Genomic DNA, 17,378 nt, shown 5'->3' on the forward strand with positions numbered 1-17,378 from the left:
AAAAAAAAAAAAAAAAAAAAAAAATTCATCTATGGTTTTTCTAGCAATATTATAGTTTTTATTTTTAAATTAAAATCTACTCTCTCCCTAGAATCTATTTGAGTATGAGGAGTGAGATATGGACCCAGATTTATTCATCTGTTTTTCAAACTATTAAAGGTATCCAAATATTATCTAGTGATAAATCCTTACTAGCTGGTATGAATCCTATATCATAAATTAATTTCCCGTATATATTCTGTGCTATTTCCAGAGTTTATATTCTGTTCTGTTTATCTATCCATGTGCCAATACCAAACTTTTATAAAAACTGTATTATTGAATATAATATCTTTATGACTACTCCTTCTTACACTTCCGCTTATGAAATTCTCTGGTCATTTGTTTGTATTTAGTTTTTCAGGTTAACATTAAAACCATTTTGTTAATGTCCAACTGATTCTTGTAAGAATTTTGATTTTTATTAATTTGATTATAGTCAGAAATTTGTTTTAGTTTGCTTTTTAGTTTTGAAGTGAAAGTTTACCTTTATACATTTTAATTACCTATTAACTAAATGTATCTTTATCATAAAATTTTAAAGAATAAATAATTATTCAGAATTTTTTTCTTCATATCCTCCACTAATTCCTTTTCTCTCCAAGGGAAACCACAGCAACAGTTTGGTGTCCAACTTTTCATTCTATATTTTTCTTGTTTGAGCTATCTTTGTCAAATTTTGTTAATGTGTTATACTACATTTGAAATAAATTAATATAGAAGATTTACTTTTTCTCTACATCCTCAGACAATTAAATATTATTTAATTTGTTCATCCAATAAATACTTGAATGCCTAATATATGTTAGGCACCCTTTTAGGTACTAGGAAAATACAGTAATGAATGAAGCAGTATAAAATCTTTTCCTTCATAAAATTATATTTTAGGATTTTGTTTATCATGTGTTCACAAATGATAAACAGACAAGTAAATTATATAAATAAATTATGATCAGTGCTTATGAGACAACTAAATAATAAAGGGATTGGTAGTGTGGACATAGGCTGTTCTACTTTAAACAGTAGTCAAAGAGGTGGTAGGCAGAATGACCCCCAAAGATGTGCACACACTAATCCCTGGAACCTATGGATATACTATGTTATGTGGAAGAAAGATCTTTGCAGATATGATTAAGGTTATAGACTTCACAATAGGAAGATTATCCTGGGTTATCTGGGTGGCCCAAATTTGATCATATGAGCCCCTAAAGAAGAGAATTTCTCCAGCTGGAAGTAGAGGTGATGTGGCAGAAGAAGTTAGAGAGATTAGAAGTGTGAGAAGGGAAACATACTCTTGTTGGTTTGAAGATGGGGGAGCTAAGGTAATGAGGAATGCAGGTGACCTTATGGAGATGAGAAAGCTGTTTGCTGACAACCAGCAAGAAAGCATAAATCTCAGTCCCACAGTTGCAAGGAACTAAATTCTACCAACCTGAATCATCTTGGAAGCATATTTTTCCCCAGAGACTGGAGGTAATTACCCATATTGGCTGACACCTTGAGCTGGGCCTGGTGAAACCTAGAGGAGAGAAAGCAGCCAAGCCACCTCAGACTTCTGACCTACAAAACTGTGAAGTAAGAAATTCATGTTGTTTTGAGCTGCTAACTTGTGGTAATCTGCTACCCAGCAAAAGAAAACAAATGTAATCTCACTGAGACAGTGACATTTGAACTGAACAGGTGATAGAGTGAGCTATGCATTTATATAGGACAAGGACCTTCCAAGCAGAGGGAATAGCAATTGACAGGACCCAGAAGCCAGAGGACTTACTTTGCATGTCACAGGAAAGACTAGTATAGTGGTGTAGCTAGAGTAATATGAGCAAGAGGGAGAATGATGGGAGATTAAAATCAGAGAAGTAACAAGAAGTCTGAGAGTTTGGGCCTTCTATATGATTTTGAGTATTTTTTATTCTGAGTGAGATAGGAACACTTTGGAAGGAATAATATGTTCTAACTTTTTGAAGAAGAGCATTCTTACTGTTTCATTGAAAAAGGCTGTAGGTGAACAGGTGGACGAAAAGATTTTTCAAAAATAAATAAATAAAAGAAGAAGAAGCAAGAACAGAGGTGAGAGGATTGGTGAGGAGGGTAGTGGATAATATGGACAAGAAATGATGGTGGTTTAAACCAGGATGGTATGACGAGAGGAATGATAAAAGGCTAGATATCAGAGAAGCTGGATATATTTTGAAGTAGAGCCAATCGGATTTACTGGTGGAATAGATGTGTGGTGTGAGAAAAAGAGAAGAAAATAAATGATGATGAAGCTTCTTGGCTTGAGCAAATGGAAAATATAGTTTCCATTAGTTGTGATGAAAGCCTGCTCTTATGGAAAAGGCTGGGCTAGGGCTAGGGGAAAAATGGAAGGACCAGCTCTGCCACACCTTGCTGACACATCAAGTAAAATGAGGGCTGAGGATTACATAGTCTTGTAATTATCCTTGATGTTTAAAGTCATAGAACCTGGCTTAAGTTTGGGGCTTAATTCTTTAGAAACCTTCTCAATTTCTTTTATTCCCAAGTGTATATTTCAGCTTTTATATATTTCCTTGAGCTCTTTTTGCTAATTTATATTTCCAAGAAAAATGACCTATTTCAACCTTGCATTCAAATCTATTTACATTTAATTGTACAAACTATTTTCTTTCATGGATGTGTGTGTGTGTATGTGTAAAAAACATTTACTCTTTCAGATAATGTTCCACATTTCATAAGCAATTTTATAAGGTTATATTTTCTCCCCACTTTTGTATTAATTAATATGGATAATTTTCTATTTTATTATTTTTCTTGTATCAGAGGTCCTAATATTAGAACTATTATGTTTACTTCCTTTCTGTTTTATAACTCACTAATTTATATTTATATCTTTAATAACCCCTCCTCTCTACTCTTTTTCTAAATTTTGAGTTGATAGTTCAATTCATTCTTTATTCTTTTCTGTTTATTGGATTCATATGTTTAAGAGAGATTATTTTCACTGTTGCTGTTTTCTGGGTATTCTACACATTTGGTTCTGATTTCTGTTTGATTTAAGAATTGGTTAAGAAGGGTATAAAAATAAACTGTAGAAGGATATTTATATAACATTTAGAATTTATTAAAATGCAGGGTCATTTAAATGTATTCCATTTGTCTTAGAAAAAATGATTAATATCAGAGTGAACATTTATATGGACTATCTACCTTTCCATCTATTTGTATAGCTAATATTAGTAATCATTTTATTCAGGTCCTCTATTTATTTTATGTTCAATTGTCAGTGATATAAAAAAATGAGTTAATTACCATTGTGTTGCAATCTATTTCTTCAAGTATTTTTTGCATGTATGATTTGTGCAGTTTGATGACATACCAGTTATAATGTTTTTCTAGAGTGTATCTTTTTTGTGTGTGACCTGATTTATTTTGATTTTTGCTTACTTTTCCCTTCTATGTTTTGGCCCAATTTTTTAAACTTATAATCATTTTGAGTTCCTTGGTTTTACATACTTGCATACAATACATAAACGAATTGTATTTTTATTTTGTTCTGTTTTGTTTATTTTGATAGAAAGTTCCCATCATGAAAGATTAAAAAATTAACATAATTAAATCCATTTTCCTTCCTGTCCCCTCATTTTTGTTTTTATAGTACCAAAGATTATAACATTTATATTTTGTTTTTACTCATTATTCCCATAGATCTAGACTTAAATTATTAAAAAAAAACCTTGGCTATGTACTTAAATTGGGCTTCAGTGCTCACTGCAGTTCATTCATACCAACAATTGATTTTCTGTTTCTGAGATTTTTATTTTTATTCATCTGTTAGCTTTTCAGGAACCTCCATACTGTTCTTCATAGTGGCTGTATCAATTTACATTCCCACCAACAGTGCAAGAGGATTCTCTTTCTCCACACCCTCTCCAGCATTTGTTGTTTGTAGAGTTTCAGATGATTCCCAAACTAACTGGTGTGAGGTGATACCTCATTGTAGTTTTGATTGGCATTTCTCTAATCATTAGTGATGTTGAGCAGCTTTTCATGTGTTTCTTGGCCATCTATATGTCTTCTTGGAGAAATGTCTATTTAGGTCTTCTGCCCATGTTTGGATTGGGTTTTTTTTTTTTTTTTTAATATTGAGCTATTTAAATATTTTGGAGATTGATCCTTTGTCCATTGATTTGTTTGAAAATATTTTCTCCCATTCTGAGCGTTGTCTTTTTCTCTTGTTTATGGTTTCCTTTGCTGTGCAAAAGCTTTGAAGTTTCATTAGGTCCCATTTGTTTATTTTTGTTTTTATTTCCATTACTGCTTTGGCTATTCAGGGTCTTTTGTGTCTCCATACAAATTTTAAGATTTTTTGTTCTAGTTCCATAAAAAAATGCTATTGGTAATTTGATAGGGATTGCATTGAATCTGTAGATTGCTTTGGGTCATATAGTCATTTTCACAATATTGATTCTTCCAATCCAAGAACATGATATATCTCTCCGTCTGTTGGTATCATCTTTAATTTCTTTTGTCAGTGTCTTATAGTTTTCTACATACAGGTCTTTTGTCTCCTTAGGTAGGTTTATTCCTAGGTATTTTATTCTTTTTGTTACAGTGGTGAATGGGATTGTTTCCTTGATTTCTCTTTCTGATCTTTCATTGTTAGTGTATGGGAATGCAAGAGATTTCTGTGCATTAATTTTGTATCCTGAAACTTTACCAAATTCGTTGATTAGCTCAAGTAGTTTTCTGGTAGCATCTTTAGAGTTCTCTATGTATAGTATCATGTTGTCTGCAAACAGTGACAGTTTTACTTCTTCTTTTCCAATGTGTATTCCTTTTATTTCTTTTTCTTCTCTGATTGCCGTGGCTAGGACTTCCAAAACTATGTTGAATAATAGTGGTGAGAGTGGACATCCTTGTCTTGTTCCTGATCTTAGAGGAAATGCTTTCAGTTTTTCACCATTGAGAATGATGTTTGCTGTGGGTTTGTCATATATGACCTTTATTATGTTGAGCTAGGTTCCCTCTATGACCACTTTCTGGAGAGTTTTTATCATAAATTGGTGTTGAATTTTGTCAGTAGTTTTTCTGCATCTATTGAGATGATCATATGTTTTTTTTTGTTTTTGCTTTTGTTTTTGTTTTTTGCTGTATTCGGGCCTCTCACCGCTGTGGCCCCTCCCATTGCGGAGCACAGACTCTGGACGCTCAGGCCCAGTGGCCATGGCTTACGGGCCCAGCCGCTCTGTGGCATGTGGGATCCCCCCGGACTGGGGCAAAAACCCCTGTCCCCTGCATCGGCAGGTGGACTCTCAACCACTGCGCCACCAGGGAGGCCCGATCATATGGTTTTTATTCTTCAAGTTGTTAATATGGTGTATCACATTGACTGATTTGTGTATATTGAAGAATCCTTGGCATCCCTGGGATAAGTCCCACTTGATCATGGTGTATGATCCTTTTAATTTGTTGTTAGATTCTGTTGGCTAGTATTTTGTTGAGGATTTTTGCATCTATATTCATCAGTGGTCTCTAATTTTCGTTTTTTGTAGTATCTTTGTCTGGTTTTGGTATCAGGGTGATGGTGGCCTCATAGAATGAGTTTGGGAGTTTTCCTTCTTCCACAATTTTTGGAAGAGTTTGAGAAGCATGGGTGTTAGCTCTTCTCTAAATGTTTGATGAAATTCACCTGTGAAGCCATCTCATCCTGGACTTTTGTTTGTTGGAAGATTTTTTTTTTTTTTTTTTTTTTGCGGTATGTGGGCCTCTCACTGTTGTGGCCTTTCCCGTTGCGGAGCACAGGCTCCGGACGCGCAGGCTCAGTGGCCATGGCTCACGGGCCCAGGTGCTCCGCAGTATGTGGGATCTTCCCGGACCAGGGCACGAACCCATGTTCCCTGCATCAGCAGGCGGACTCTCAACCACTGTGCCACCAGGGAAGCCCCTGTTGCAAGATTTTTAATCACAGTTTCAATTCCGTTACTTGTGATTGGTCTGTTCAAATTTTCTATTTCTTCCTGGTTCAGTCTTGGAAGGTTATACGTTTCTAAGAATTTGTCCATTTCATCCAGGTTGTCCATTTTACTGGCATAGAGTTGCTTGTAGTCATCTCTTAGGATGCTTTGTATTTCTGCGGTGTCTGTTGTAACTTCTCCTCTTTCATTTCTAATTTTATTGATTTTGGTCCTCTCCTTCTTTTTCTTGATGAGTCTGGCTAATGGTTTATCAATTTTGTTTATCTTTTCAAAGAACCAGCTTTTAGTTTTATTGATTTTAGATATTGTTTTCTTTGTTTCTATTTCATTTATTTCTGCTCTGATCTTTATGATTTGTTTCCTTCGGCTAACTTTTGGGTTTTTTTGTTCTTCTTTCTCTAGTTCCTTTAGGTGTAAGGTTAGATTGTTTACTTGAGATTTTTCTTGTTTCTTGAGGTAGACTTGTATAGCTATAAACTTCCCTCTTAGAACAGCTTTTGTTGTACCCCATAGGTTTTAGATCATCATATTTTCATTGTCATTTGTCTCTAGGTATTTTTTGATTTCCTCTTTGATTTCTTCAGTGATCTCTTTGTTATTTAGTAACATGTTGTTTAGCCTCCATGTGTTTGTGCTTTTTCCGTTTTTTCCTGTGTAGTTCATTTGTAATCTCATAGCATTGTGGTCAGAAAACATGCTTGATATGATTTCAGTTTTCTTAAATTTACTGAGGCTTGATTTGTGACCCAAGATGTGATCTATCCTGGAGAATGTTCTGTGCTCACTTGAGAAGAAAGTGTAGCCTGCTGTTTTTGGATGGAATGTCCTATAAATATCAATGAAATCTATCTGGTCTATTGTGTCATTTAAAACATCTGTTTCCTTATTTATTTTCATTTTGGATGATCTGTCCATTGGTGTAAGTGAGGTGTTAAAAGTCCCCCACTATTATTATGTTACTGTCAATTTTCTCTTTTACAGCTGTTAGCAGCTGCCTTATGTATTGAGGTGCTCCTATGTTGGGTGCATAAATATTTACAATTGTTATATCTTCTTCTTGGATTGATCCCTTGATCATTATGTAGTGTCCTTCTTTGTCGCTTGTAATAGTCTTTATTTTAAAGTCTATTTTGTCTGATATGAGAATTGCTACTCCAGCTTTCTTTTGATTTCCATTTGCATGGAATATCTTTTTCCATCCCCTCACTTTCAGTCTGTATGTGTCCCTAGGTCTGAAGTGGGTCTCTTGTCAACAGCATATATATGGGTCTTGTTTTTGTATCCAAGCCTGTGTCTTTTGGTTGGAGCATTTAATCCATTCACATTTCAGGTAATTATCTATATGTATGTTCCTATGATCATTTTCTGAATTGTTTTGCATTTGTTTTTGTAGGCCCTTTTCTTCTCTTGTGTTTCCCACTTAGAGAAGTTCATTTAGCATTTGTTGTAGAGCTGGTTTGGTGGTGCTGAATTCTGTTAGCTTTTGCTTGTCTGTAAAACTTTTGATTTCTCCATTCAATCTGAATGAGATCCTTGCTGGGTAGAGTAATCTTGGTTGTAGTTTCTTCCCTTTCATCACTTTAAGTATATCATGCCACTCCCTTCTGGCTTGGAGAGTGTCTGCTGAGAAATCAGCTGTTAACCTTATGGGAGTTCCCTTGTACATTATGTGTCCTTTTTCCTGCTGTTTTCAATAATTTTTCTTTGTCTTTAATTTTTGCCAGTTTGATTACTATGTGTCTCAGCGTGTTTCTCCTCGGGTTTATCCTGCATGGGACTCTCTGCACTTCTTGGATTTGGGTGGCTATTTCCTTTCCCATGATAGGGAAGTTTTCAACTATAATCTCTTCAAATATTTTCTCAGGTCCTTTCTCTCTGTATTCTCCTTCTGGGACCCCTATAATGTGAATGTTTTTGCATTTAATGTTGTCCCAGAGGTCTCTTAGGCTGTCTTCATTTCTTTTTATTCTTTTTTCTTGATTCTGTTCCACAGCAGTGAATTCCACCATTCTGTCTTCCAGGTCACTTATCCGTTCTTCTGCCTCAGTTATTCTGCTATTGATTCCTCCTAGTGTAGTTTTAATTTCAGTCATTGTATTGTTCATCTCTGTTTCTTTGTTCTTTAATTCTTCTATATCTTTGTTAAACATTTCTTGCATCTTCTCGATCTTTGCCTCCATTCTTTTTCCGAGGTCCTGGATCGCCTTCACTATCATTATTCTGAATCCTTTTTCTGGAAGGTTGCCTATCTCTGCTTCATTTAATTGTTTTTCTGGGGTTTTATCTTGTTTTTTCATCTGGTACATAGCCCTCTGCCTTTTCATCTTGTCTGTCTTTCTGTGAATGTGGTTTTTGTTCCACAGGCTCCAGGATTGTAGTTTTTCTCGCTTCAGCAGTCTGCCCTCTCAAGAATGTGTTTTTTTCTCTCCAAATTACTCAATTCTGATACTTTACAAGATAAGAACATACAAAAGTATTTTTATATTTTGGAGTCATTAATAGCAACATTTACTGAAAAATAAACTGAGGCTTCACACGTGTCAAGTTTGAGGACCTAAAAAAAAATGTAAGCATTTGTTGAAATTATTTTTGCTAAATATAATTTATATTTTGGGCTGTGCACTTAGGGATGTCTTGATGGTTCCTTAGTTATAGAATAGTCTAATGTTCCATCAGATGCCTCATTGGAACTTGGCTTCTCATTCAGTGCCTGCTTCACAATATTCTTTGATTCTGACATATTCATGGAATTCTCTGGGAACAGCTGGTCCATGCTGTGGCATAGGGCAGCCATTTGGAGTTTGATTTTACATCCAGTTCCCATGAGAAATGTCCCTTTGAATTGAACTTTAGGAAATCTTTGTATATTTAATGGGGGAAATCATGAAGCCCCTTAAAGTTCCCTCCAGGAAATCATTATATGCTCAAAGGATTAACTAATACCAAATTTTCATCTCATTGCTTACATTTGGAAATCTGGAAAGACCCTAATCTAGTGACGTGAGGGGTGTTCTGCTGAGACCATTACTTAATCTATTTTTTTTTCTCCCTCTCTTGATGCCGAGGCTGATTGTATATGTGATCTCATGCAAATGAGTGTGAATCCAATGAATTTCCTGCTACATGTTCAATTATTTATACATCGATTAATTTGTTTCTTGAGCAAGTATTTACTGAGTGTCTGCTTTCTGTAAAACACTTATCGGGGTCCTCAGTATTAGTCCTTAATAATATTAGTCTCCAAGGATCTAATATTTCAGCAGTCAAGTATCCCAACATTATAATTCAAAGAGATGCATGTTATAGGAAAATAATGGGCACCGTAGTTTCATGTTTGGTATCATCCACCTTCTGCAAATGCTTTGTCAATAAAGAAACAATGAGTATATTTTCAAGCAAATAATTACTTCCTCAAGGCTGACGTTAAAGGAAGAATACATTCAAGTAGCAAAAGTCATCTCAGTTGTTAGTGGAATTAAATCATTTGCCAGGATACTGGTAGCAATTCCCAGGTGTCTCTGCTAGCTCTGCAGGAAGATATTTTTCTTTAGCATTGATAGATCAAAGAAAAGTACAGCTTTAGCAAATTATTTAACCACTGTCTCATGGCGTCCTGATTAGAAGCTACCAGGATAAAATCATCAGTATATAAATAGCCTGGAGTGATTAATATCAGCACTTTTCTTTTTCCTATCAAAGACCCAAACATGAAACTGAGTTAATGAATAAAAAGAATAAAAAATAGCAGTACTCATTTAGCACTTTATAATGTTTCATTTATATTTTCATTCACCTAATCATTTATTCATTCAGTGAGTATGGATGGGTTGGGCATTTATTTATTTCATTAGATACACTGAATAGTAATAGAAACTGAAGCTCAGGACTTAAAATTTAATTATTCTAAGTTATACAGCTATAGGTGGTAAAGCTATTTTTTAAATTAGGTCTGTCTAATCCAAAGTCTTGTGATCAAAATCTATATATTCTAGAGCCTTGGAGTGAAACTCTATATTATATAGCTACAATTATAATTCTGAGATTTGCTGTTATTTCATAAAGAAGTCTTGATTTGAAAACCTAGATCTTAATTCACAAAGTCTCATGCATACAGGGCCAGTGGTGTTATAGGTTTGTAAAGAATGACGGATAGAATACCAGGCCCTCTTGAACTATCTTTTGGGTTTAAGAATGTTTCACTTTCCCTTCACCTGTACTGTAGGACAACAAGGCAGGTATAACATTGAAGGGTTCCCTGACAGGGAGGCAATAGTGAGGAATGGGCTGTGCAAAATGGATGTTTGCTGGCATACGGGAGCATGCATCATCCCTTCAGCCCTTTGGAATCATGACAAAATGAGGGGCTTATGTTGCCAGATCATCTGATTTTTCCACAGAGGGCAGAAATAGGTGTTGTAATGTGAAATCTTCTGATTTCAGAGGCAGTATAGCCCAAGGCAGGCTTAGCGCCTGAGACTCCGCATTTGAATCCTGGCTCTGTCACTTAGTAGTCTGTGACTCTCCTGTTACTTAGCTGCTCCATACCTCAGTGTTCTAAACTGAAAATGTAGTTCAATATAGTGCTGTCTTGAAGGCTATGAAGACCACACCATGATTGTTATTCTGGGAGGTGTGCATTATTGTAGTACTGCGTACCTCATAGGATTTTGTGAGGACTAAATAAGTTCAATTCATGTAAGACCCTACATAATAAGCACTTAATAAATGTCAGAAACCATTATTTTTATTATTTAATTATTAACAATTAAGTATTTTTTAAGTTAAAAAACTGTGCAGGCTAAACAAAAATATTCAATTTGCAACTTTTGATTAATTCTTATGGAAATTCCTTTATTCTTGCCACTGCATACATAGTTTATGTAAGTACCCACCAGGCAGTTGGTAGTCTCTGGATTAAGCTTTTATAATTTAAATTTTTAAAAAAGCTTCTCATAAGTATGATACCTATATTTTTTACAGTATAACATTTTTCCCCACTTGAGCATGTTTTCACTATAAAAGTAGAGCTCTTAATTTAACAAAACAAAACATAACTATTATTTAAGTAACAGTGGCCTTTATTGGACTATAAATGAAACTGGACATAGATAGTAATGGAGGATCAAGAGAAGCTCACTCACATGAGAAATGAGAAGCTCTTGGAGCAATGCACCCTGGGTGTATAAGTATTTGAGAAGGCAGTGGGTATGTGTATAGTTCATATTAGCTTCTTGGTCCAGCCACCTTTGGGTTCATAACTAAGTTCCATGAAAATTAGAGTGTTTATAAGCAAAAAGGGCTTATTTATAAGCAAAAGGGTCTCTGTAAAATGTTGATCTTAAGCAAGAGCATTCACACTGCATTCTAATGTAGTTAAGAACCAAAGGAGAGAGAATCAGTCTTCTCCATTTTGCAAAAGAACACCATGGAGGTTTATCATCTTGGTGGTGTCAATGACTCGGCTGTGGAAGGAGATTATAGCATCTGGCGGACTACGAGGTACTCAGTGATGACTGACAAGGGATGATAGGAACTTGGCAAAATAGTGGTACCCAGATGATGCCAAGCAAGTCAGCATCTGTGCATAATATAAAAGGATCTATTTCTGAGTATACATGACACTTCTTGAATTCTTCTACAGGCAGTGAAGACGACTTTGCTAGGGAACTGGGAGTCCTTTGCAAGTGGGGCAAGATTAGAACCATTGCTATTAATGTGACTTTATCCTTACTTTCAGGCTGTTTAGACCTGAGGAAACTTGGGCTATGCTTGTGACCTATCTTATATTGTATATATAAATTTTTTTAAAATAAATATTATATATTTAAAGAAACAGAAAATCAGGGCATAGACAAATCCCCATGTGCAATTGCATACCTCTTTTGTAAGCAGTTAATATTTATAAATTGATTGTTTCCTACATTTTTAACTCTTTCTGTCACTTATAATACTTTATCTATGTTAAGCTCTAGATTGATATCACACAATTTAATGTTTGTATTGACCGTTTCTAAGTTTCTTACATGGTATCTATGTGAAATTCCTGCCTCCCATTTGTAAAGCCAACAGAATCAGTTCAAGAAAGCTTATTTAAAATTTTGTTTCTAAAAAGGAATTCTACATGTCCATTTTTCAAGTTGTATAGAACAATTGTCGAGTGTAATTTCCCTTCACTGTACCTTTTTAATCATGAGTTTTTTTATTGTTTACAGCTAACCATTTCTGTACTTGGACCAGCTTTCTGTTCTGTGAATCCAGAACTACAGATAATTTAAATCACAGATAATTGTTTATTATACACATTGCCTACCGCCTGTCTGTTCCCTTTAGCAATTGTATGTTCTCTCTGGCATTGTTTCTTGAAATGTGGTGCTCAGACCACCTGCATGGAATCACTTGAGTTGTTTGTTAAAAATGCAACTTTCTGAACCTATCACAGGCCTCATAAATGAAGTTCCTTTTGGCTTTGTCCACTAAAATTTGCAAAGCACTGCTATTGGTTTCACTTTGAAGATTCTGCTTCTCCTTTTTAAAAAGGGATTTTTCCTCTTTTGAAAATATGCAACTTAAATTAGCCAATACATTTTGATTCCAAAAGATACAATGTTACAATCCAGCAGAAATTTGCAAGAGGGACATGTTGGTAATACAATAGCAAAAGGAAGATTAAGAAGAATGCCAAAAAAATCAATATTAATAAAGTGCCTTGAGGGTTCAGCAGAGAGAGACACCAGCACATATTGGGGAAAAATAACCAAGGATTTGTGAAGGAGGCAGCTTTGACATGGGACTTGAGATGACTTGAAAATTTAGAGGTGGACATAAGGAGAGTCTATCAGGAAAGCAGCAGAACAAAGGCACAGATATGGAAAGATGACGGTGATAATAACAACTCATAATTCGTCTAGCTGAAGATAAAATACACTCATACATTTGTTGGTGACAAGGCTGAAGATGCAGTTGAAATGGTACTGTGGAGAGTCTTGAAGGCCATACTGAATAGATGGTATTTATTTGGCACCTCCTGAATGTCTGCAACATTTTAAGTAGGCTGTAGATTTAAGGTAGGAAGTCACACATTCATGCATTGTAAGATAACATTTCTGATTTAATTTTTACAAAGTCTAATTAGAAGTAAGGTGGTCACACAGAGGAGAGAGTTACAGTAAATCTCAATGCAATTGCTTGGTCTCCAGAGAACCTAAGGGGGGTGGAAGCATGAGCACACAGCATATGGATGACACTCTGTTTATAAGATAGGGTCTTGCAAGTCCTGACAAGTTCAATTCTTACTGTGTCACAGTCATTTTCTACTTTGGCATTGCAGCATGATTTGTAAAGAAATTACACAATCAGTGTGTTTCCATTGAATAGTACTGAGAAATAGCAGATTTTCTTTTGGACTAAAGTCAGTGCCAGTAAGACCATATTTTCATCCAGGATATATGAGAGGATTGTTTCATAAAGAGAAAGCACAGGTAGGGCACAGGATGTCTGACGAATGTCTCTGCCTACCACCTTCCAACATACTGGAAAATCAATTTCTTTGTAGTCTATTTCCTAACACATTTAGTATCTTCTTATCTTGGATTTCTGATCCTGACTTTGGTCAACATTCTATAATAGAGTCATTTCCCTTTAATGTATTCTCTTATGAGATATCTGGAAACAGTGGGACCTACAGGGAACAGGTTAAGAGGAACAGAGAATCAGTCAGGTCAGCCTTCCCTGGGAGACAGTGATGCACTCCAGAGAGGCTGGGGTGAGGGCTTCAGAATGTATGTTAGACTCTAAAGACAAACGTTGACCAGCAGAGAGGGAAGCATTCAAGGAAACCTGAAAAAACTGGCCACCACTCAAGAGTATGGTCAGTCTTTGGGGGATAGCTACAGAATCCTATAAGAGTATCTGGGACACGAAAGTCACAAAGAGCTCAAATACAGGTGTCAGCATAAGAGCCTTGTTTTTAAGCTTAGCTGGAATTTGCACATATGAAGTTCTATTCTGGAATATAGCCAATATTTTATACTAACTATAGTGGAATATAACCTTTAAAAATTTAGGTCACTATGTCATACACCTAAAACTTGTATAATATTGTACATCAACCATACCCCAATTAAAAAAAAAGTTCTATTCTGGGTTCCTGACTTGTGCTCTCAAAGATAAAAGGTAATATGGGCCTGAGTTAGAGTGGAAATTAAAAAATAATTGATAAAAATGAGTCTATAGAATTCATCCTCCAATTGGGTATATATATATTCAGGGGACAGAAGGGAAACTAGTGGAACTTGTACACGTTGATTTTGAATATTCTTTAGGGAAGTTGGGGACTGGGAAAGAGATTTGGACTAGAGATATATACTTGTAATAGAAATCTCTAAATTGTAAAATACACTAAAACCTGTCATCTTCTGTTTTTAAAAAAGTCAAAATGTAGTACTGACTGCAAGTCAATATACATAACCTAAATATAACCACATCTGCAGCATAATTATTCTATGAGTAGTCCATAACATAGGATATTTGTCCTTTTTTATAAAACTAAAATCACATACAGTGATTCCCCCTTGCTGGAATACTATACTTGAAGGCAGTGTGGAATACTGCTGGAATGCACATCTTAATGGCTGAGAGATGTCATCTTGGCCTGTACACATAGTCACAGTAAATGAATTTGCTGTCTCTCTCACAGCTACATCTTTTTTCATGATTCCCTCATAAAGTAAGAGAGCGATATGTGTAAACTTCCCTCGACAGCAGGTCTCTCATAGGATTCCTCACGAACTGATGTATTTGACAGAATCGACCACCTTAGTGAAGTCCACATACACAATTGACCGATGGCCACAATCTATCCTTCACTTCTCCCACTGCTGTCTAAGGGAAGTGACTACAATGCATGCAGTTCCCTGGCTGCCGTGAAGCTACCCCTGCCTGGCCAATGTAAGCCATTGACATGGATGATTTAATACTTTACTGAAAACTATGTGTGAATGTGTCAGGTAACACGCATTATATGGAGACAAGCTTTTCAATCTACATGGACAACTCCTCGGTATACTTGGGACAGGCAGGAAGTTCTCCTGTAGGAACTGCTAATCATAAACTCACCTTTAAGTAAAAACGTGAGTTTTGAGATGGAGATCAGAGTTTTCATCGATAGTGAATGAAAGCAAGCTCTTACAGAGGAAAGTCTTGCTTTTCACACTAGAATTATCACCCAATTCTTTATGAGCAATTCTTTACTAGAATCACCAGTTTGTAGTGGTAGTTCTCCTTTGGTCTTCTTTCCTGTCATGTGTTCATACATTTATTCATTTACTCATTTTATTGATTAATAAGTCAACAAATATCTTTTGAATATTTATGATAACCCAGGCATTCTTTGAAGTATTTATGTACATGGATGTACAAGATCATATTTTCTGTCCTCAAAGAACTTAAAATATAGTGAATAAAGTGAACAAGTAATCCAGAACTTTCCATCAGTAACTACCAAAAACTATAGCTATGGTAGTAACTACCATATGGAAGTGTTCATATTGGAAGTACATCTTATTCAGACTACCTACAAGGAGGTGTGAAGACGGATTTCTAGAGGAGTTGAGATTTAACCTTCTAAGTGAAGAATGAGTAGTAGCTGATCAGTCAAAGAAAACAAGGGTTTTCTAGATAAGAAACTGCACAAACGCAATAAAGATTGAAAAAGCAGAAACTTGGGAGCAGAAACTTATTTGATATGTCTAGAACATAAGAGTACGCCCAGAGATGAGACTAGGGAGGCAAACTGAGACAAGGTCATAAAAACAGTTCTATATTAGCTGGGAGGTATGACATTTTTTCCCCTGAAGGCTATAGGTGCCAACTGAAAGGAACTGCAGTTTGTTATAGTGTCTGCTTAGCAAACTGGAGCTATATTTCAGAGAATTTTCTTCCCTGTATGCTTCAAGATTGGTGTTGCCCACAAGAGAAATCTGTGTAAGATTTAAGGGCAGAAGTGAAGTAACAGTCACTGTACTGCAAGTCAGTATGGGAGCTAGACACTACCATAGCTTGTTCACACTGCTGCTTATATGTGGAGACTCATCTTGTTGGCAGAGTCACGGCTCCTTCACCTCCCACCATATCTCCTTCTTCAGTTTCGGTGAGTCCTAAGCCAGAACGTGTGCAGGTATGTGTGAAGGATAATGGCTTCTTCTGCAGGTCACATGTGTTGCCAAGGTTGAAATCAGTGAGAGACAGATGTGAGTTCCAGTTCAGCCTTGTGCAGTACATTCTAGCTGTCCTCATGGGCTTGTTTTTCTCACTCTCCCTCCAGTTTTTCTTCGTGACTGCCAATCCTTTGACCTACAGTGACTTCAGCTCACCACACATTGCATAAGCAACAACCTTCCACAGACCTCTTTACCTGTTTCCACAATAGTGTAGGGTCTAACCTCTATAATAAATCTATTATTCCTTATCACTTATGGTTCTGGTTTCCTGAGCTGTAGGAAAAATCCCTAACTGATACCAAGGCTATTTATCAAGGAAATGATATAAGATTTTCACATTAGCACAATATCGATAATACGGAAAATGGATTAGATTTAGAATAATTATTTACATATGCTAAATAGCAGAATCTTTACTTTTCAAAGGAAATATTATTTGAAACCTTTGATAGAGAGGGATATACTTGCTTGAAATAGGGATGAGGAACTTAGGACCTGATTGTTCTGCCTCCCTTCACCCCTCCCTCTTCAGTACAGGAAATACCCAATATTTGGAGAACATGGTTTAACAAATGTCTGCATTAGAAATACTCCTATGGTCATTCTGGTGAGAAATGAAGTAGTTCAGAATTAAAATTTGGAGTTGAGCATCATGGAGTATATGGGACATAGTTAAGAGATGTAGGCGTTAAAGTTAAAACTGCTTTGTGTGAGTGGTATGGAAAAGGCAGAAATCTGGGATGTTTTAAGGCCAGTGGATTGATTGATGGTATAATTTCTTGAGAAGTTACCACAAATGAACATGTTTATTTGAGACCATTGAAGAGTTTTGGCTTGTTCAAGTCATGATGAGCTCCAGTCTTTGGGGTGGAGCTCAAGAGAGAGGTCTTCTGTAGAGACGTGGTTTTAAATTATTGCAAAGGTGAGTCAGTTCTAGATTAGGAAGAATAGGTTGAGAACAGCTACGGACCAAAAATATAGATTCTGAGAAATAGCAACATATGAGGAGTAAGGGGGAGGTAAGGGTTGCCTTAGGAATGAATAAGAGAAAAGCTCATGAGGCAGTGAATACTCTGTGAATGAAAAGTATAAGAGATAAGATAAAGAAAGGAATGTGGGGTCAAGGATGTGATATTTTTGAAGGTGGCAACTTGAGGGGAAAGAG

The sequence above is a fragment of the Lipotes vexillifer genome, unplaced genomic scaffold (assembly GCF_000442215.2).
Source record: "Lipotes vexillifer unplaced genomic scaffold, Lipotes_vexillifer_v1.1 scaffold1574, whole genome shotgun sequence".
Classification (NCBI taxonomy): domain Eukaryota; kingdom Metazoa; phylum Chordata; class Mammalia; order Artiodactyla; family Lipotidae; genus Lipotes; species Lipotes vexillifer.